A 19,651-nucleotide genomic window follows, 5' to 3' on the forward strand; every position below is an offset into this window, starting at 1 on the left:
CAATCAGTGCAACAGAAGGAAAAGTGTTGGATAGCAAAATAGTTACATTTACTATTCCAACTCCAGTGAGTGCAATAGTAGGGAAAACGTTGGATAGCAGGTGGGTAAAATGTAATATTCCCACTCCAGTGAGACCAACAGTAGGGAAAGTGTTGTATAGCGGAGGGGCAAAAATTACTATTCCCACTGCAAAGAGTGCAACAGTAGGGAAAATGTTGGATAGTGGGGGATAGAAATAGTATTTCCACTCCACTGAATGCAACAGTAGGATAAGTGTTGGATTGTGGAGGGGTAAAAAAATGTATTCCCCCTCCAGTTAGTGCAACAGTAGGGAAAATGTTGTATAGCAAAGGGTTACAAATTACCAATCCCACTCCAGAGAGTGCAACAGTAAGGAAAGTGCTGGACAGCAGAGAGGTAAAAATTACTATTCCAACTCCAGTGAGTGCAACAGTAGGGAAAGTGCGGGGTAACGGAGATATAAAAATTAATATCCCACTCCAGTGAGTGCAACAGTAGGGAAAGTGATGGATAGTAGAGGGGTAGAAATTGCTATTCCTACTCCAGAGAAAGCAACAGTAGGGAAAGTGTTGGATAGCGGAGAAAAATAAAATACTATTCACAATCAAACACTTAGAAATTAAAAATAATTAAAAGTTAAACAAAATTAAATATATATATATTTATGAAACATATCAAAAAGAGGACATATTATAATACTAATTAAATATAACAAAAACTTAAAATATTATATAAAATAACATTTTAAATACATTTTCATTTTTTTTTATTTTAAACTAGAAAATATTTACTAACAAAAACAATTAAAACATAAATGTATTTACCTCCGTTCATCCATATTCCAGTGTTTACTACCCCCCACCCTGCCCCTCCCCTGCCCTGCCTCACTGCCCCATGGAACTCCCTCCACGGCACGCTACTGAACTAAATATAATTAATTAAACACAAATTACTTCCCACCTTTTACTCCTGTAAAACCTACAACAGACACCTACAATTAATTACACAATTACCATAATTAATTACAAATTAATTTATTAAAATTAATTAACAAACAATTATTAATTCATCAATTAAAAATAAATTGCTTCCCACCCTTTACACCTATAAACACCACAAAACACACCTAAAACTAATAAAAAAAGTTACCAAAATTAATAACCAATTAATTAATTAAAATGAATCAACAACCAATTATTAATTCATAAATTGAAAAAAAATTACTTCCCACCCTTTACATCTATAAATACCACAACACACACCTAAAATTAACTACACAGTTACCATGATGCATTACCAATGAATTCATTAAAATTAATTAATAACCAATTATTAATTAATTATTAATAAATTCAACATTTAAAACTATAACATCTCAATTAAATAAATATTAATAAATAGAATGTAATCAATAAATGTAATATAATTAAATTACTTCCCACCCTATTCCCCTATAAATTCACAACCCACTACTGAACTAAAAGTACCAAATTTAAATAAATAAAAATTAATAGCTACTAAAAATTTAACACATATATTAAAAATACAAACAATTCTTATACAAAAAAATACATCACATATATATATAATATATACTAAAATACATAACAGTAATAAAAAACGTTATTTTTAACAACTATATTTCTGCAAACAATATTAAACACTTCAATATTTTTTAAATCGATATTCCTTACCTTAAGTCGATATTCTTGAACACGATATTCTTGCTGTCGATATTGCTGACCCATGATATTAATGACGATATTTGTGCAACTCGATATTTTGTACTCGATATTCTGTCTCTGCACCCAATTTCAACACATCGATTTCTGATGCTTTGCCATCGTTTCTATCCTGGAGACAATTTGCAGATAGATTTCTACCGAATTCAAGTTGCCAGTTATTTGAAACACCGCTCATTCTAGCTATATGCACATACATGTTGAGATAAATTTCATGTTATATACCTTAAAGGCCGCCTTTTCTGGGAGATGCATATAATGTATGTCAAATAATACAAAACACTGTGGATATCGCTTCCATGGCTAAATTAATGGCTTGAAATTGGCGGTCAGCGAATTACCTAAGGTGAACCAAACATCGAAAATTGAGAACAGTGTTCCAACTTTAAGGAAGTAAGGTTTTAGATTTTTTGGGGTGTACTAGCTGTTTTCACATTTTCTGTCACTATATTTTTGTTTTGCCCTAATTTTGTTTTTCCCTTTCTTTTAAAGCATATACTTTACAGAAGTCGTCGCATTCACCTATCATCCAGTGAATCCAGTTTTTGCTCTTCAGTGAACATCCACATAGTCCCAGCTGTCACGGAAGTTTCAGCAGAGCGTTTAGTAATTTAGCTAGACTGAGCCAGGTGTGTTTGTATTACAGACGGCTAAGAACCACTGCGTGCATATAATGTTTAATCAAGCAGAGAGCTTTGCATTCATTCTGCAAAACGCTACTTTCTTTTAATTCAGTGTTTTCATCTTCAACAATGAATTCTTGCATCACGCGTAAAAAGGTTGCTAGGACAAAAAAATCCTAACTTGTCATTTACTACATTATGTGAAAGTGGAGAGTTTGAGACTGACAAACCAAGCCTAATGCAGTACCACAAATATATTGTATGCAAGTACATTCAATGGTATAGACCACGCTGGTGCATTAGGAGTGACTGGCAAGCCAAATCTATGGAAAATCGTAAATTAGCTATATGAGATGTACTTGTGTATTAAAATATGTATCCTAATTAATTAAAAGTGGGATTCTGGCAGGACAAAAGCCAAAAGCGCACGTATTTCTACTTAATGGATTGAAAAGAAGGGTACGAAAATATGTAGTCAAAGTGGCATATTTTGTTCCGGAAACCATGAGATGCACAGTCAGGGCGGAACATTGGATTATTTTTGATTGACGCACTTGCAAAGAATAGAAATATGAGAAAGCGGGACACTGTGTTACCATAGAAACAGGAAACCTAAATGCCATTTACTTTGGTGTAATACACAGATCACTATCTTTGCGAAGGGTAGTGGAGGGCATATGTGAAACATGATAAGACCAAAAAGCATTACAAAAGTGAGTCAGTGAACGATTACGAGCAATTGTAAAGAGCACATGATGGCACGATCATCTCCTGGCACCGCACGCTGAATTCTTGCCGCAGCGTACCAGAGAATAATCAGAAAGCAAAATAAGAAACCGATGGCAAAATACCCAAATGAGTTTCACAAAATACAAAACATTTTTCGCAAAGTTGAACAAAAGGCGTAAGCGTCGTGGTATGAACCTGATGAAAGAAATCAGAGTAGGCAAACAGATTCCGAATCGGATTGTTGTCTGACCCGCGACAGATAAGGTAAAGAGGCTCAACAAATATTCATTACCAGCTCTACATGGAAATTTGCATACGTATAGCCAGAAAAAGTGATTCTAATGCTTCATGCACGCACGGCACACACTCTACTGTCAGACACCAAGCATGTGTGCAGCAAACAGACCAATGCACCTATAAACCTCAATGTTCACAAAATCCAATGGACCAACCCTCAGTCATGAGCACAGACCAACATAAAGACATCAAATTACACAGGTCAATGGCCAGACATAACCAAGGCAGCTGCATACATTACATAAGGTGTTTAGCATCAATCAAGCACATGACGATGTGCGGCAGATGGGCACGGGCCTTGCGCAACAGAAGGGCACCTATTATTGTGACTCAGAGGAGCCCAGGTGATACACTTCAGGGGGTGAGGCACTGTCTAGCGCACAACGATGTGTGCATTTTCCGGGAACACGGTGATACACAATAGGGTCACATAATGCTGTACACAATGCCAATACGTTTATATGCAATGTGCCATGAATCAACCGTTTAGCCAGAACTTGATTTGGGTTTGAAAGCATTTAGCATTATGGGATTTTAAAGTTTAGAATTATACTGATAAAGACAAAAGTGGAATTTGCAACATGGAAACTTATCTGTCACACATAGGAATAAAAGTATGTAAATAACCATTACAAGTTCAAGAGATATAATAATCAAGTATCCGAGCTCATTAGCGAAAATTCACTGAAGGACAAAGCTTAAACGACTTACTGGGAAGATCCTATCCTCGCAATATCAAGTTGTGGTGCAGTTCTGCAAAAGCAGGGGCTGGATCACAAAACCTTTTTGCCTGATGCAGTTTCCTGTCCCTGGTGATAATTAGGCACTGCTTGAAGTAAACATATTTTACGACCCTGCTATGAAAGCATATTATGGAATGTGGTAGTGTGTGACAAGAATATACGGCAGATTTGTTATGTAGTATTTTATTGTGGTGGTTATGGTTTTACTGTTTTTGTGGTGGTGATTTTTCATGCCGCTGTTTTTTGTGCTGCTTTACTGCAATGTGATGTTGAGGATAGTGTACTGCAGCCGCGGCCCGTGGAGGGAGTTCCGGGGGGCGGTAAGGCGGGGCGGGGGAGGGGCAGGGTGGGGGGTTCTAAAATCCGGAATATTGATAATTACAAGTAAGTAAACAATTAAATGAATAAAATGAATTTCGTAGCGCACACTGCATCGCAAAATATGCAGCGTGCGCTACGAAATTCGTTTTATTTATTTAAATGTTTACTTACCTGTAATTATCCATATTCCGGATTTTAGAACCCCCCACCCTGCCCCTCCCCCGCCCCGCTTACCGCCCGACGGAACTCCCTCCACGGGCCGCGGCTGGTGTACTGTGGTTGTTGTTTTCCATTCTGCTTCGACCATTTTGCTGTGATGTGTTCCGTTATGTTTTTATTGTGTTGTTATGTTGCTCTATGTGTGCTTTTGTGTTATATTCTGTTGTTTCGTTTAGATATGTCAACTAACACTGCTACTTTTCCGACCAAAAGCAGCATGTCTGTAAATTGAAAAGCAACCATTTACCACTTCTTTAAGGGATTAAATAGCACTGCTCCTGCTCACACCCAGCTGTAGAAAGCCCTTACATTGGCATTGCATCAGCCAAGGTAGCACAATGCACCACAAGGGCTTCAGTGATATTTACTAAGCCATGTGGCTTGGTAAATCTAGAGTTAACCAAGGCAGCACAAGCGGTTTTCTTGGGTTACTTTGCCCTGGCAAGGCGTTTCATGGGTTGGGCGTGGATGTCCCACGTATCCACCCATGGATTTTGATGCATTCCTAGATTCACTAAGACTAGTAAACTTGGGACTGTGTCAAAATGATACACCTTCCCAGGGGGGGCTTAACAAGGAGAAATCTGCTTATTTCTCCTCGTTTTTTTCTCTTTCTATGTGTGTTGCATTCTGCAGCATAACTAGAAAGAGGAAAAAGCCCAAGAGGTTTGTTTTTCTGCAGGAAGGTGTCATTCCTGCACAAATACAACCCTGCCTGTAATGCAGGGACCCTTTCACAAAGGCGCCATTGTGCCTTTGTTGGTCCTAGGCTGCACTTTATGCGTCAGCGGAGAAAGAGAGAAGGATTACGGCATACCTTAGTAGATATGATGCATTCCTGCCCTTTCCCTGTCACGCAACATAGTGCACCAAGTTCTCTTGCTGCACTGTGTTGCAGGACTTGTAATTAACTCTGCCTCTCAGAGTCAAAGACCCATGGCGGTTAACACTAAAGTGAGGACTGGGAGCTCTTCGTAGGACACAGTCTCTGCCACAGTTTCGGCTGACTGGTGTCTTAACTAGTTTAATTGCGGGAACACTTCTAATTTGGCACTTCAGAATGTCGTGCATAGTTGCCTGTCAAAGGAAGTTTCAAGGCATGTGTTGCTTTTGACCTGAAATTTAGCATTGTGTGTTAACATATCTTAAGTACAGTAGTGACTACCACTAGGGGGTACCAGGGCATCGATCCACTGCTTCCCTATGCCACTACTGCTTGCCATTTTACAGTTTTCACGTAAAAAGAAATGATCTCCCAGATCATTTGTTTGCATTTAAAAACAGCAATATTACCTTGCCAGCTGAAGAGGGCTCCACCAGCTCTATTCCACTTGTGTAAGGCAAGTGTTGTTACAGCCCAGCCTCACACATACACAATACATATCTGACATGATGTAGTAGTGTCACACAGCACAGCATGTCAGAGAGTGGAGCTTCAGGGCTTGTCAATTACACACCCTCTTGCCCTATCAAAAGCTAGAAAATGGAAAAAAGGTTCACCTCAGTACCTTCAACCCTTTTCCAGCCTCTGTTTGGGTGGAAGCTGGTGGGTCTGCCTCTAGCATGCTGCAGATCGACGAGCAGTCAGTGGTTCTGCCCTAGGTAAGTGTTTGTGTTTCAAAGGCTGAGGGTGTATTTGACTGTGTGCCGATGAGTGCATGTAGATATCTGCGTACGTCAAACTGTGTGTGTTTGAGTGCTTGCATGCCTGAAAGTATGTGTGCATGTGTGTGTGTGTGTGAGAGAGAGAGAGAGAGAGAGAGAGAGAGACCTAAGATCCTGGACCGGGAGTCAGGGCCGGACTGGGAACCACAACCGGCCCTGGCAAAGTGCTCGGCCGGCCCCACTCCCGGGGGTGCCGCCGAGCTTTTTGCCAGGGCCGGTTTTCGGCCGATTTTGTTACAGGGCCGATTTTGCAAAAAAAAACGGCCCTGTAACGAAAACGGCCCACAGGGGCCCAAAACCGGCCCCCACCCGTGCGGCGCACCGGGGGATTGCCCGGTGCCCGCTACGGTCAGTCCGGCCCTGCCGGGAGTGCTGGATAGTGCTTTGGGGCTTCTAAGGGTCCCACAAGTTTCATAATCCACCAGCCACCACCCCTAAAGTAAACAATAGAACATAACACTGTAAAATATACAGAGCAACAACAACACAATTAAACCATATAAAAACAGTCAAAACAGAACACATTTGCGAATAATGCAGTCCAAATATATAGCATCACAAAAAAACAACAGAACACGACGACCACAACAAAATGCAGCACAGCAAATATGCAACAGACATAGGGGCATATATTATCAAGAAACTGTGTTAAAATTATCGCTTTATGTGATAGCCCCTGGTATTCATGGATTCGCCTACTAACCAACGCTAAGGGCACTTTTTCTTGAGTCTAATTCAGCGGCAAAGGCTGGTGCCAACCAATTATTTTAGAAGCTGCACAGGGAAAGCTGGCTACTTGCTTGAAAATGGGCAATGATTCCTTGTCTGACACGGCGCACGCAGCACAAGGCTTTGCAATGAAAACCCGCAGAACATTTCACTGGTTAAAGTCCACATAGAGTGCATTTTGAGAAAGGTTAACCTAACCCTGAAGCCTGGACCTTCAAATGCAGCCCTGTTAGTTTAGCAGCCTCGGCAAAGCGCGAGATAAATCCCAGGAACAGGTGCAGGCTTTGCTTTCCTAAACAGCCGCCCTCACACAAAATCCCTTTGACTCGACAAGACAAGCCAGCAGTGTTGCTCAAGACAGCTTCATCAAATGCTCGAATGTTCACCCCTCCTAGCGAAATGCATTAAGCAATTTGTAAATCTCTTCACAGTCCTGGGCTACATAACGATGACAAACTGCCATTAGATACATGAGCCATGTGCCAAATGAAGAGCCCTCCGCCGGTTCTCAAGCAGCCATTGCTAGTGGTCGAATGGCCTTTGAACAGATGCTTGCGCTAAAAGCGCGCATTCAGCGCTAGAGGGCGCTGTCCGAGCAGCTGGCTAGTTGGATCGTGTGAGAACGGCCTTTTTCTGATAATTTAGCACAGGGCGCTCTGAAGGGCACCGACGGTAAAATAGCAAACTCGTTTAAAAGACAACATATTATATGCCATTTTGAGGTATGCACTTGTTTTAATATATAGACCTCGGATCAATAAGCAGCCAGATAAAGAATCCTATAATGTCATGGCATTTTCTACGTTTTATAATTAATAATGTCTGAGAAAATACACATTAGTAGTAAGGCGTGCCATTAACATATTCTGAAAACAATGTAGAGTGCTGACAGCTCTAATCTTTCCTGAATCTCCCCTTGCATAGACAAAAAACCCATTATACCTATAACAGAATTCCTGCTAAAGAGATACCAATCTGTCAGCGTGCAGTCGCGGCCGGTGCACGTAAGAAGTGGTGAGGTGGAGCGTGGGCGGGGGACAAGGGGGTGAAGTCGACAGACGATGGCAAGGGGACAATAAAATAATAATAAAAAAAAAAGTTACTTTGCCCTTGCTGCATCACAGACTCGGCGAAGCGGAGAGCGCAAGGTAAGTGGTTTTCTTTTTTCAAAAATTGCATTTTCCCTCGTCGTCGTCTGTTGACATAACTTGCCTGCGCCCTGCCCCGCTCCCGCCCCACCGCTCTCACCTGCACCAGCCGCGACTGTTTATATGTCCCTGGGGAGAAAGAGTTGATGAAAGAAAATGCCTTGCCAGCTGAGATTAAGAACTCCTCTGCAGAACATTATTTAAATCAAGCAATACCAAAGCTAATTAGTCTGGCATTGGCTGCCAGCCTTTTCACTTTGTCAATGCTCGTTTTGCTTTGTCATATTTTTTGTAAAGTTTTATTGTTGGGGAACTTGCCGTGCCCTTGCCAATATATAAAATAATGGAAAAAACCAAAAATATTTATTTGATCTCAAATAGCAAGCATTGCCATTGTAGGCAAATTGGGGTTTTAGCTATGAAGGATGTGGGTCCCTCACAAGCAATAGGTCTGCAATTACGTCTTAATCTGGAGCCAAGTACCCCACTGTAGCACTTGAATCTCCCAGAAAAGGGAAGCAGAGCAGTCCAAGGCCTAATCAGGGACAATGATGCGGACTACCAATCCCAATGTAATGACCAGCAAAAGCAACACTCAATGAGTTATTGTCCAATCAGTAAGGTTTCTGTTAAAGAAGGAAAGTAACTTTTGTTACACACATCCACTACATATATGGTGGTAGATTGATACACCTATGGTGACACCCTCATATCACTTGCAACCCGTAGTGACCATGAACCCCATAAAAACAATATACCCTGCATACACCGAATGCAACATGACAATATAAGGTTTGTTGTTTTAGGTAAGGCAGGCCTGCAGGCTTTGTCAACTGGCCACCATATTAATAATGATAATCACATGTTATACTTTTTCAATGTAACACTGGGTGTCAGCATATGTAAATCGAATGTATGATGTCACATCGCGGTCTTCACACCGCAATATGTTTACAACGCAGTCATTACAACGCAAGTCGTTACAATGACATGTGCAGGAGGGCGCTGGACTTAGGAATAGTTTGATTTACTATTCCAACTCCAGCCTACGTAACAGTAGGGAAGGTGTTGGAATAGTAAATCATACTATTCCTTAGTGTATAGCGCCATCCAGCGCAAGTCGTTGTAATGACTTGCGTTGTAATGGCCACGTTGTAAACGTATCACGGTGTAAAGACCGTGTGGTAACAGATGACTCCTATGTAAATCAGGCCTACTGACTTTCTCAGGGTGCAACCACTTTAACAAAATCACCACGTCGTGTTTAAACCTTCATATAACACCATTAAAATCAATAAGCATAGTGTTAATACTTAATCGTATTTCTTGGAAAGGTAAACATTTATTGTTCAATACCAATATTGACAATAAAGCATTTATACTCAACTGCATGTGTTTGAGTCCTCCTTCACAGTCTACAGACCACAAAATTCAGCCTCAGGACCCATCACAAGGTGTCCTTCACTTCAGAATGCAAGAGCAAAAGCTCCTGCTCTGGAAGGACTTAAATCCATAATGAACCTCTGCTGTGGACATGGGAATAAGGCCTAGCAGACCCAGGGTGCCATTTCTGTGTATCATTAGTGGGGGCTAATTCCCACCATGCAGCCCCTCAAGCATATCTCCAAGCATGGTGGTGGTACCTCTTCCTCTCCTTGGGGAACCAAAGCCATATCATGTGCAAATGTGCCCTCACAAGCATTATGGACGAGCAAGGCCACTTTCTAGGAATATTAGGTGAGCACGCTCTCTCAGCTTGTATGTGTCTTGCTGTTCTATGTTATTTGCCATTCTTTGTTGGTGGCCTCATGCCACAACATGTGTCTTTGGGGGTGTATCTCGGTCCCACTTGGGACACCCATGTGTAGCTGTGGTTGTCGGGAGCCATGGGGAAATCTCCAAGGCCCCTGGAGTGCGAGTGGGAGGTGTTCAGAGTGGGGTGTGCCACCTCCTCATCATTGGGTAAAGGAGTAGGTGGGCACCAATGAATAGGAGCATCGGATTCTGTTCTGCATGTGCTGGTCCACAGGGAGATAAGATTTCTTGAGGGCCTTCCTGTGCTTGTGGAGGGGTCCCCAAACTTGCCCCCTGCCCATAGGAAATTTCTTCATAAAGATGCACCAACCCCAAGCCCTGGCCTACTCCTGGGGTAATTTTAGAACTTATGGAAAAGTGGCATGCACTTGGTTACCTTTGTTTTAAACTGCAAATCTTTAAAGTGCCATAACTCTACCTCAGTTGGGACAATATTCTTCACCTTTGACTTGTTTTGCTACTGGTGGCCTTGCCACTAGATGCATCAGGTCTCCTGGTAACTAAAGTGGGCACTTGTCATGGGGAGCTGCATTTTCTTGCCCCTTGCACCCGACCTGTCATCGGCCAGGCTCCTGGTGCGATACTCCTGCTGATGGGGGTTTCCTGAACAGCCGCTCCACAACCAGCCAGCAAAATACACTGTCCTAGAGCCTCCTGGGTTATTGTGGGGCACTGGTGTGTTAGTGAAGTCAAATACAAGTCCACAGAAGTCTCCAGGGAAACCATCTAGAGTCCCCCAGCTTGTCCTTTCCCTAACTGGTTCTCAGTGGTTATAAGAGGCATTCTGGGATAATCCAAAATGATGATTTCTACCTTTTTGGTAAGAGATCCACTTAGGGCCTCAGCTCCTTTCATAGCTGAAACATCTGCCTGATCCTTTCTTACCAAAACTTCAAAGGTGAGCGCTGGTTTGCTGCCTCACTGGACCCTGTAGGCCTAAGTGGGGCAAACTGATTTCACCTATAAGTATAATACAGTGAAAATGTCACAGGTTTCCCAGTAAGCCCTAAAGACCTTTGCTATGAATACTGAGTCATTATATATGGTCTAACCCACGTCAGTACCAATCCTTGCAGAGCCCTTTCTGTGAGAGGCTACTTGTGTGCAGATACCATGCTGTGTATGATGGTAGTCTCACACATGCAGCCTGCACATCCACACACACTTGTGAACACTTGTTTCTGTGTAACAAGGCCAATGCCCCTTACTATACCTGCACGGCAGTGGCCGAACACAGAGCGTCCGCCGCCCCCTCTTCCTCTCCGAAGCCACCGAGATCATCTGCGGCGTACCCCAAGGCTCATCCCTCAGCCCAACGTTGTTCAACGTCTACATGGCACAGCTCGCCCACATCGCACGACGGCACGACCTCAACATCATCTCCTACGCCGACGACACCCAGCTGATCCTCTCCCTCACCAAGGACCCCCACACCGCCAAAACCATCCTCCACGAAGGAATGAAGGCCGTCGCCGACTGGATGAGGAACAACTGACTGAAGTTGAACTCGGACAAGACGGAGGTCCTCATCCTCGGTTCCGCCTCCTCGGCCTGGGACAACTCCTGGTGGCCAACTGCACTAGGAACACCCCCAACTCCCACCAACCACGCACGCAACCTAGGGGTCATCCTCGACTCTACCCTCTCCATGACGAAGCAGGTCAATGCCATCTATTTCTCCTGCCTCAACACCCTCCGCATGCTTCGCAGAATCTTCAAGTGGATCCCCACCAAAACAAGGACGGTCACCTAGGCCCTCATCAGCAGTAGACTGGACTACGTAAACGCACTCTACGCAGGATCCCTGGCCAAACTCCTGAAACGGTTTCAACGCATTCAGAACGCCTCCGCACGCCTGATCCTCGACATCCCTCGCTGCAGCCACATCACACCCCACCTGAGAGACCTGCACTGGCTCCCAGTCAGCAAGAGGATAACCTTCAAACTCCTCACCCACGCACACAAGGCACTCCACAACACCGAACCAACGTACCTCAATAGCCGACTCAGCCTCTACACCCCCACCCGCCAGCTCTGCTCCGCAGACCGTGCCCTCGCGACCGTCCCCCGCATCCGAAGAGTGACCACCGGCGGCAGATTATTCTCCCACCTCGCCGCCAAGACATGGAACACCCTCCCCATCCGCCTATGGAAGACCGAAGACCTTCTGACCTTCAGAAGACTTCTCAAGACCTGGCTCTTCGAACAGCTTCCCCCCGCCCCCCTAGCACCTTGAGACCCTCGCGGGTGTGTAGTGCGCTTTACAAATGCCATGATTGATTGATTGATTGATTGATTGGCCTTATCTTAAAAGGCAGACACTGGCAGGTAGCACGTTCGGTTCAAACACTGTGAATTTACGATGAGAGTCTGAGACTCATTCACAATGATAGTAAAAAAAAACAGGTGGTCAAAAGTGAAAAATCTCAGTGGACTAAATGGGCAGATTCCATTTGTTAGAGCCATGATGGCACTTACAAGAACTACTTTGTGTGTGGATGTACTTCTTCAGAAAGGGCAGAATTGTGTCACTCATAGTGAAGTCATCTAATGACTGAAGTGAGGTGACCCACTGCCCAAACTGTATGCTGTAACAGGCAGAGGAAAATGTAAATAACTCAACAGCAGACCAGTGTATGAAGAGGCTGGCTGAAAATGAAAATGTCTTAGCAAACAGCTAACCTAAGATTGCAGAACTCGAGGGAGTGTTCAAACGCCAAAAAAGATGTCCGCAAACTAGTGCAGCTCCTGCAACCAACGAGATAATCCCTTCAAATATCTAGACAATCATCTGCCCAGGGGATCATGCTCGAACTCCATCTGTGACAGAAGAGGAAAATGCACCAGCCAGCCTAGAAAGAGGAATTGTTGAGCAATTTTGGAGGCTGGAGACCAGGCATGTACCCGTGCGTCAGACCATAACTTAAAGTTGGGAGGCAAACTGCAGTCTGGTGACCCTTTAAAAAACACAGGGGCGGCTGCGATTACCATGACAGAGAATAGAGAAGCAAACCACAGGACTGCTGTCTTGGAACAGTGCCAGGAAAGTGTTGAGGCCAGCTGAGGGCTCTCATACATTTTGAACACAACCGCATTGTGACAACACCGCCCACAAGCACATAACGACAGCTGCAGAGGTCATGTCCACCATCAGAGAAGCAGAGTAGAGGGCCAGGAGCGCTTGTTTGGCACCAAGAGAGTGAAGCTCACCCTGCTGAAGGCACCCCCTTGGGATCTGTGCAGAGTCATTAAGGTAAGATGGAGAAGAGAGGGCACAGAGTGAAGATACAGTGCCAAATTATTGGAGTGGGAGTACTGCTACCCTGCACCACCATACAAACTTGCATGGCAATGCCTTACACTTCCGGGCGGAGACAGAAAAGCAGGGTAAACCAGTAGGCCAACTGCTCTGCAGAAGAAGTGGTAAATTGAGAGAGGCAGATATCCCACAGGAGAAATTATGGTATGGGTCAGAGGGTGCAGTGAGGGCTGGCAAACCAACATGGACAAGTGTTCAGTTCCAAGGGCATCACTTTACACAGGTTTAGTGGCGGTGGGGAAGGATGCTAAGAATGGCCCAGACAGGGATCATGGTGGCTCAGAATACACGTTCAAAGACATAATGATGGTGATTCATGATATCTGGTATTCGCTGGAACCAAAACTACTATTTTATGATGGAGGTTAACCTCCTTTGGAGGATATAAAAAAAACAGTCGTGGAAGAATTGAATAGTTGCTGGATGACAATACATAGACTTCTTATGACAGAGTTATGAGGCTCCAAACTGAGAATGAACAAATCCAGACTCAAAGACAATGAAGGACACACAAAGAGGTATAATATATATGTGGTGAATGAGCGGAGGAACTCATAATTGAATTAATTGTGGAGGACATTATTCTCAACAAGTTAAAAACAAACAGCCTTTTATTCTTTTTTCTTTTGAGCTGACTCACATGGCTCCAATACCATGGTGGCAGCCATGGTCTCTGTCTAAATTAATGGTGGTAGGTAGTTTTGAACCTGCAATACTGGAGGCAGAGAGGGGGAGTTGGGTAGGGAGGGTATGAGAGTTACCATTCTATTTTCCTAAATGTCACCCACTAGTGATGTGACTGAAATCAATGAAGGTGCTCACATGCAAAACTAAGTGCTGAGGAGGGAGCAGGCAGAGCTGGGCCTGGATGCCGTTTGTAGGTGAAAGAGAACTAAAGATGCTGTCCTGTAATGTAAACAGGCTGCACAGTAACATAAAAACAGGGATTGTAATGCAATACTTGAAGCTGTACAGACCGGACGTGGCCATGATCAAAGAAACCCACTTAAATGGGAACAGTTGGAAAGCACTGGAAAGACACAAGTATATGGTATTGGCCCACTCTGAATACACTTCTGATTCCAGAGGAGGAGGATGACTAATGGGGAAATCAATACCATACACACTACAAAAGACATAAACAGATACACTGGGGAGATTTGTAGCACAGGTGGGACACTGGAACAGTTTAACATTAAACCTCTGTTCAGTATTCGCTCCACCAAAGCTACAAGCACCCACATTTCAGGACTTGGGTTCCCTGCTGCTGCAGTTCCCAACATGAATATTCAGAGTGGCAGGAGCTCTCATCCTGGTGACTAATGAAGTGATGGGCAGGGGGAGGCGGAGGAAGAGAAATGGAAGAGAAGAACCACTGCCAGACCTTCTAGAGGCACTGGGTCTCACAACCCATCTGAAAGACATTGCACATTTTACTAAGATGTCAATAATTTCTCACATATTGATTACATCCTAACCCACCGCATCCACATTACAGGAGCACTATAGATGGACAGGGGGCTATTAGACCACTCTTGCTGAAGGTGAAGATGAAAGACAAGATGGGTGAAGCCGGGCGGGGGGTGGGTGGCATCGGATGGATAATATGCTTGTAGTACCTGAAAAACAAAGACTTCACAATCAAATTACGAACCGGCTAAGAACACTACTTCACACGAAATTTAGGATTGGTAAATTCTAGTATCACTCTGTGAGAAGCAGTGGTAATCAGTGCATTTGGGCAAAAATAAGACAAAGAAAGAAGCGCCAAACATACTAGAAACAGAGATTTACAACATCAAAATATTGCTCTTCTCACAGGGAGAGGATACCTTAGCACACTGCCTTTGTTTAATACAAAAAGAGTTTCATGATATCACTGAGAATGGAACCCAAGCCAGCTTCTTGGCATCCCATAACGAATTTTATGTATTTATTTTTTATTTAAGGAATATTCTATAGCGCAAACAGATCTGTTAGAGTATCAGAACACTGCACGAATAGCAAAACAAGTTAAACATAAAAAGCACAGCAATAAACAGATAAAAATACAGTTAGCGGTATGTTGTAAAAATAGCAAATAGGTTCTAACAGCAAAAGCAAAAAACAGAACTGGCAAGAAACAAAATATGAACAATGAAAACAGGAGACAGAAATGTATATAGGGATGGTAGTCCAAACTGAGATCAGGACTACTGCAGAAGGCACCAATTCAGTAACAACATTTTAAATTATTTTTGAAGGAGGTTGTCAAAGGAGTAGAACTTGTTTTAGGAGGACTTAATTTCCATATTCTGGGAGCAGGACCAGAAAAGAAATGATTATAAGTTTTTTTCTTGTTGAACTTCTGTGGCTTCAACAAGGGAAAGTTGGAACTTCTTAGAGAGCGACTCCTACCTGATAGTCAAAGTGTTTTTTCCAGGTAGATGAGAGTGTTGTGATGAAGAGCTTTATGGGTCAAGCAGGTTATCTTAAACTGAATTCTGACATCAACTGGGGGCCCTTTGAGATAGTTAAGTCCAGTGTAATGTGATCGTGTTTACTGGATCCTTGATGAGCCTGGCAGCTGAGTTTAGAATGGCCCTTAACCCCTTGTGTGCCCCGCCCTTTCCACGCCCTGTGCCGGGCGTTTCATTAGCGGGCGGGGCTCATGACGAGATAGTCTCGTCATGGGCACAGCGCAACCGCGGCCCATGACGAGACCATCTCATCATGGGCACTCAAGGGGTTAATGAAGCCAGCCTAGCTTTTCGTAGACCTGCAAGAGTGGCACTCCAATAGTCTAGGCGGGTGATGATTTGGGATTGGACTGCTAAATGAAAGTCATCTCGGGGTAAGAAGGGTTTGATTTTCCTTACAGCGCTCAGATGGTAAATAGCTCCTCTGGTAGTTGCACTGATGTGATCTTGCATATTGAGGTATTTGTCAAACGCAATGCCTACAGATCTAGTAGAGTCAACAACATGTGGGTGTGCACTCCAGTGCTGTAAGCTGTTTGAGTTAGTCTTCTATGGTAGTAGAAGGATTGTAGGGGGGGGATCAGGAGAAATTCTGTCTTGAGCGTTTTTAGCATTAGGTGATTGTGGGTTAACCATAATTTGGTTTTCAGTAGGGCTAAGTTCATGGTTTTGATATCTTCAGGTGAGGAAATTTTGAAGTGCAATTGTGGGTCATCAACACACAAGTGGTATTGTTTATTGGAGTGTATAAGAATTTCTGTAAGAAGTTCATTGAACAAGCTGAATAGCATAAGTGAGACTGTGGATCCTTGAGATACCCCAGTCTCAGGGAATACTGGCAAGGTTGCACCACAGAGACTGAAGTAGGAGCTGGGTACATGAATTGGAAGCCACACCAAGGCCAATGGTAATGGCAACAAAGAACTAGCAGAGGCATTCTGAAGCTACTATCAGCAAATATGAACATCCACTAAAATCAAATCTTCAGAAGAAGTGACAGACTTCCTCAAAGATATTAACACCCACAACTCCCAGCTGATCATTGTTGGGAATTTACAAGTGAACATAGAGGGCATAGTGATAGCGGGAGTGATTAAGAAACTGCAGTCAGGCATGGCAAATGAGATCCCAATAGGACTATATAAAAACAATGCCAGTAGTCTGTCTACACAAATGGTGCACATGTTGATGGAAGCACGGGAAATGAATGGCCACTGTAGTTACGGTTCTGAAACAGGTGAAAAAGTGTGCATCGTGTAGGCTCATATCATTACTTAACGCTGAGGTAAAGTACTGGTGAATGTACTCGGAACCAGACTATAGCGAGTTATCACAACATTCATCCACCCAGACCAGTTGTGCTTCATGTCAGATAGAGGAACAAAGTTGAATCTTTGTAGGATGACATTAGTATTATCGCTGGGTGCCAAAATGGTGTTGGATACATTGGAATAGACCTACAAGTCTGGAGTTCTGGAAAAGATGGGCTTTGATCCCCAATGTAGACAAAAGATAGACCATCTATATAAACAGTCAATGGCCAGTGTAAGGATGGACAGAGAGATGTCCGAACCTTTCCAGGTAGGAAGAGGGACCAGGCAGGGTTGTACACTATCACCTGTGATGTTTGTAATGGCACTAGAACCCCTAGCTACACGGATCAGAAAGGATCTAGTGATTAGAGGCCTTATATTGGAAAGCTCATGAGATGAAAGGATATTGTTATATGCTGATGATATTTTCCTATACATGTCACAGCTGGACACAACTATCTTCAGAATATTACAAATGTTTTTGACATTTTGGAAATATGCTACAAAATTAACTGGGAAATAATCCGCATATGTCCATTTCCAGTGAGGTTTCAAGACTGCCATTGAGATGGTATTACATTTCTCAGTGGAGGGTTTTAAATATCCAGAAAATGTATAACCAGTGTGGTAGAAACTACTCATGACCAAAATCTGTACACACTGCTGGAGAAATTTAGAAGCAATGTCAGAAATTAGCAAACTCTGCCGTTATCGCTAATAGGTTGAGTGGCAATGTTTAAATTTTTACCTCGTGCAAATTCCTGTATGCCCTTCAGAATACCCCTTTAAAGATCCCAAGAGAATTTGTTAGGTAAGTGGAGACAGAAATTAAATTACTGCTGTGAAATGGGGGGACGCCCCACATAGCTTTAAACAAGTTGACTACAAGGGTACATGATGGTGGTTTAGCACTCCCAGACATCACAAAATATTATTGTGCCACACAGCTAACTACAGTTAATGATTGAGTATTTGTGTCTCAAAATTAACTTGTTAACCAAGAGCACTCTATCAAAGCAAACCTCTGAAAATATATCCAACCCCTGTGCAAATGGTGGTGGCAGTCTGGAAGGCAGTAAATAAATACGTAGGATGGTAGGATACACATACCAAAGAGACCACCCATAAGGGACAGTGATGTACTGGCAGACTACAGGGAATCCAGGGGTGGGCTCTCATATGTATAATAGGCTGGTGGATCTATGGACAGAGGGGGAAATCATGTAGCTGGATACACACTGCATTGGCAGACTCGAAGAATTTAGATATTTGCAGATCAGATACGACCTGACATCTCATACTAAATGAGACACCACAATGGAGGACTCCTCCCCTTTATACATGGAGTGTTGAATAACCCCCTCCAAGAGAGCTGTTCCTATGATCTATAAAATTAAAATGACCGACTCTCCTGACACCCTGTAGAAATAAAAAATTGATAAAGAAGTAGAGGTGGGAAGTTTGATAGAAGAGAAATGGGAGAAAGCACTGATGGCCCTACGAGGACTGGAAATTAGAGCAGGATTTAGGCTAATACAGTTGTGCATCCTATATAGATTGTATTATTGAATGACAGTCCTCAAGAATATGAAAAACAGTGAGACATACAGGTGTGTTTGCGGATGTGCCTAGAGATATTCATTTTTCCACATCCTTTGGTCATGTCCTGAAATGCAAAGTTATTGGAAGTTGGTGGGGAAGTGCATGAGGCTTGTGCCAGCAAACCAAATAACAAACTGTGCTAAATCACATGAACTACATATTTGGAGAGAAGAAAGAATTCCCAAATACTTAGTAGCTGCAACAAGGAATATAGCCAAATATTAGGGAGGAATAGATCGTCTGAATCCAAAAGTTATTAGGACATGGATTGGTGCATGCTGGGAGAAAAAAGATGTACAAAGGTAGAGAATGTAATTGAAAATGGATAACAATTTGGAATGGGTACACTTACATGTAGAGGAGTGTGGCTCAATGGTTAGAGCGGCAGACCCTGAAGCAGAGTTCTGGCCAGGGACCAGGGTTTGATTCCCGCCTCGGTGGGGCTCGGGCTCAATTTCCTCGGACCTGTCTATTCTTGCCTCGGTGCCTATTCTAATCACAGGCCCCATGCTGCAACTCTGGGCAATAGCTTGCTTAGCCTCCACACCGGCCCCAACAGCGCTAAGGATGCCTGGCTTCACCCTGGGGGTGCCCAGGCGTGGACACTTCACACGGAAAGCCAGAAGGGGTTCCACAGCGGTATGAGTATCAGCGCCAGGAAACCGCAAAAGGCGACACTCGAAGGTGGCCGTCTGGTGACAGTGCGTTCTATAAGTACCTTGACATTTACATTTACATAGAAGGGGGGGACAAGGTGCTTGATCTGTAGATGCTTATAGAAAAGATGAGTGCTTTCAATCTGAACAGTAAATTAGAAGGGATTAGAGTGACCAGAATTTTAAAGCCAAAAACTGGGACATTTCAAGGATATAGAAGAAGGACTACAATTTTACTTCAAGAAAGATA

At 43.3% G+C, this 19,651-nt stretch overlaps 1 protein-coding gene across 2 annotated transcripts in view; it reads left to right on the forward strand.

The window, feature by feature from the left end:
- The window catches only part of AJAP1 (adherens junctions associated protein 1), an 896,426-nt gene that overhangs the window by 79,688 nt on the left and 797,087 nt on the right, over positions 1–19,651 (forward strand). The window lies entirely within an intron of this gene.

Source organism: Triturus cristatus, chromosome 1_2 (assembly GCF_964204655.1).
Source record: "Triturus cristatus chromosome 1_2, aTriCri1.1, whole genome shotgun sequence".
NCBI classification, from domain to species: Eukaryota; Metazoa; Chordata; class Amphibia; order Caudata; family Salamandridae; genus Triturus; species Triturus cristatus.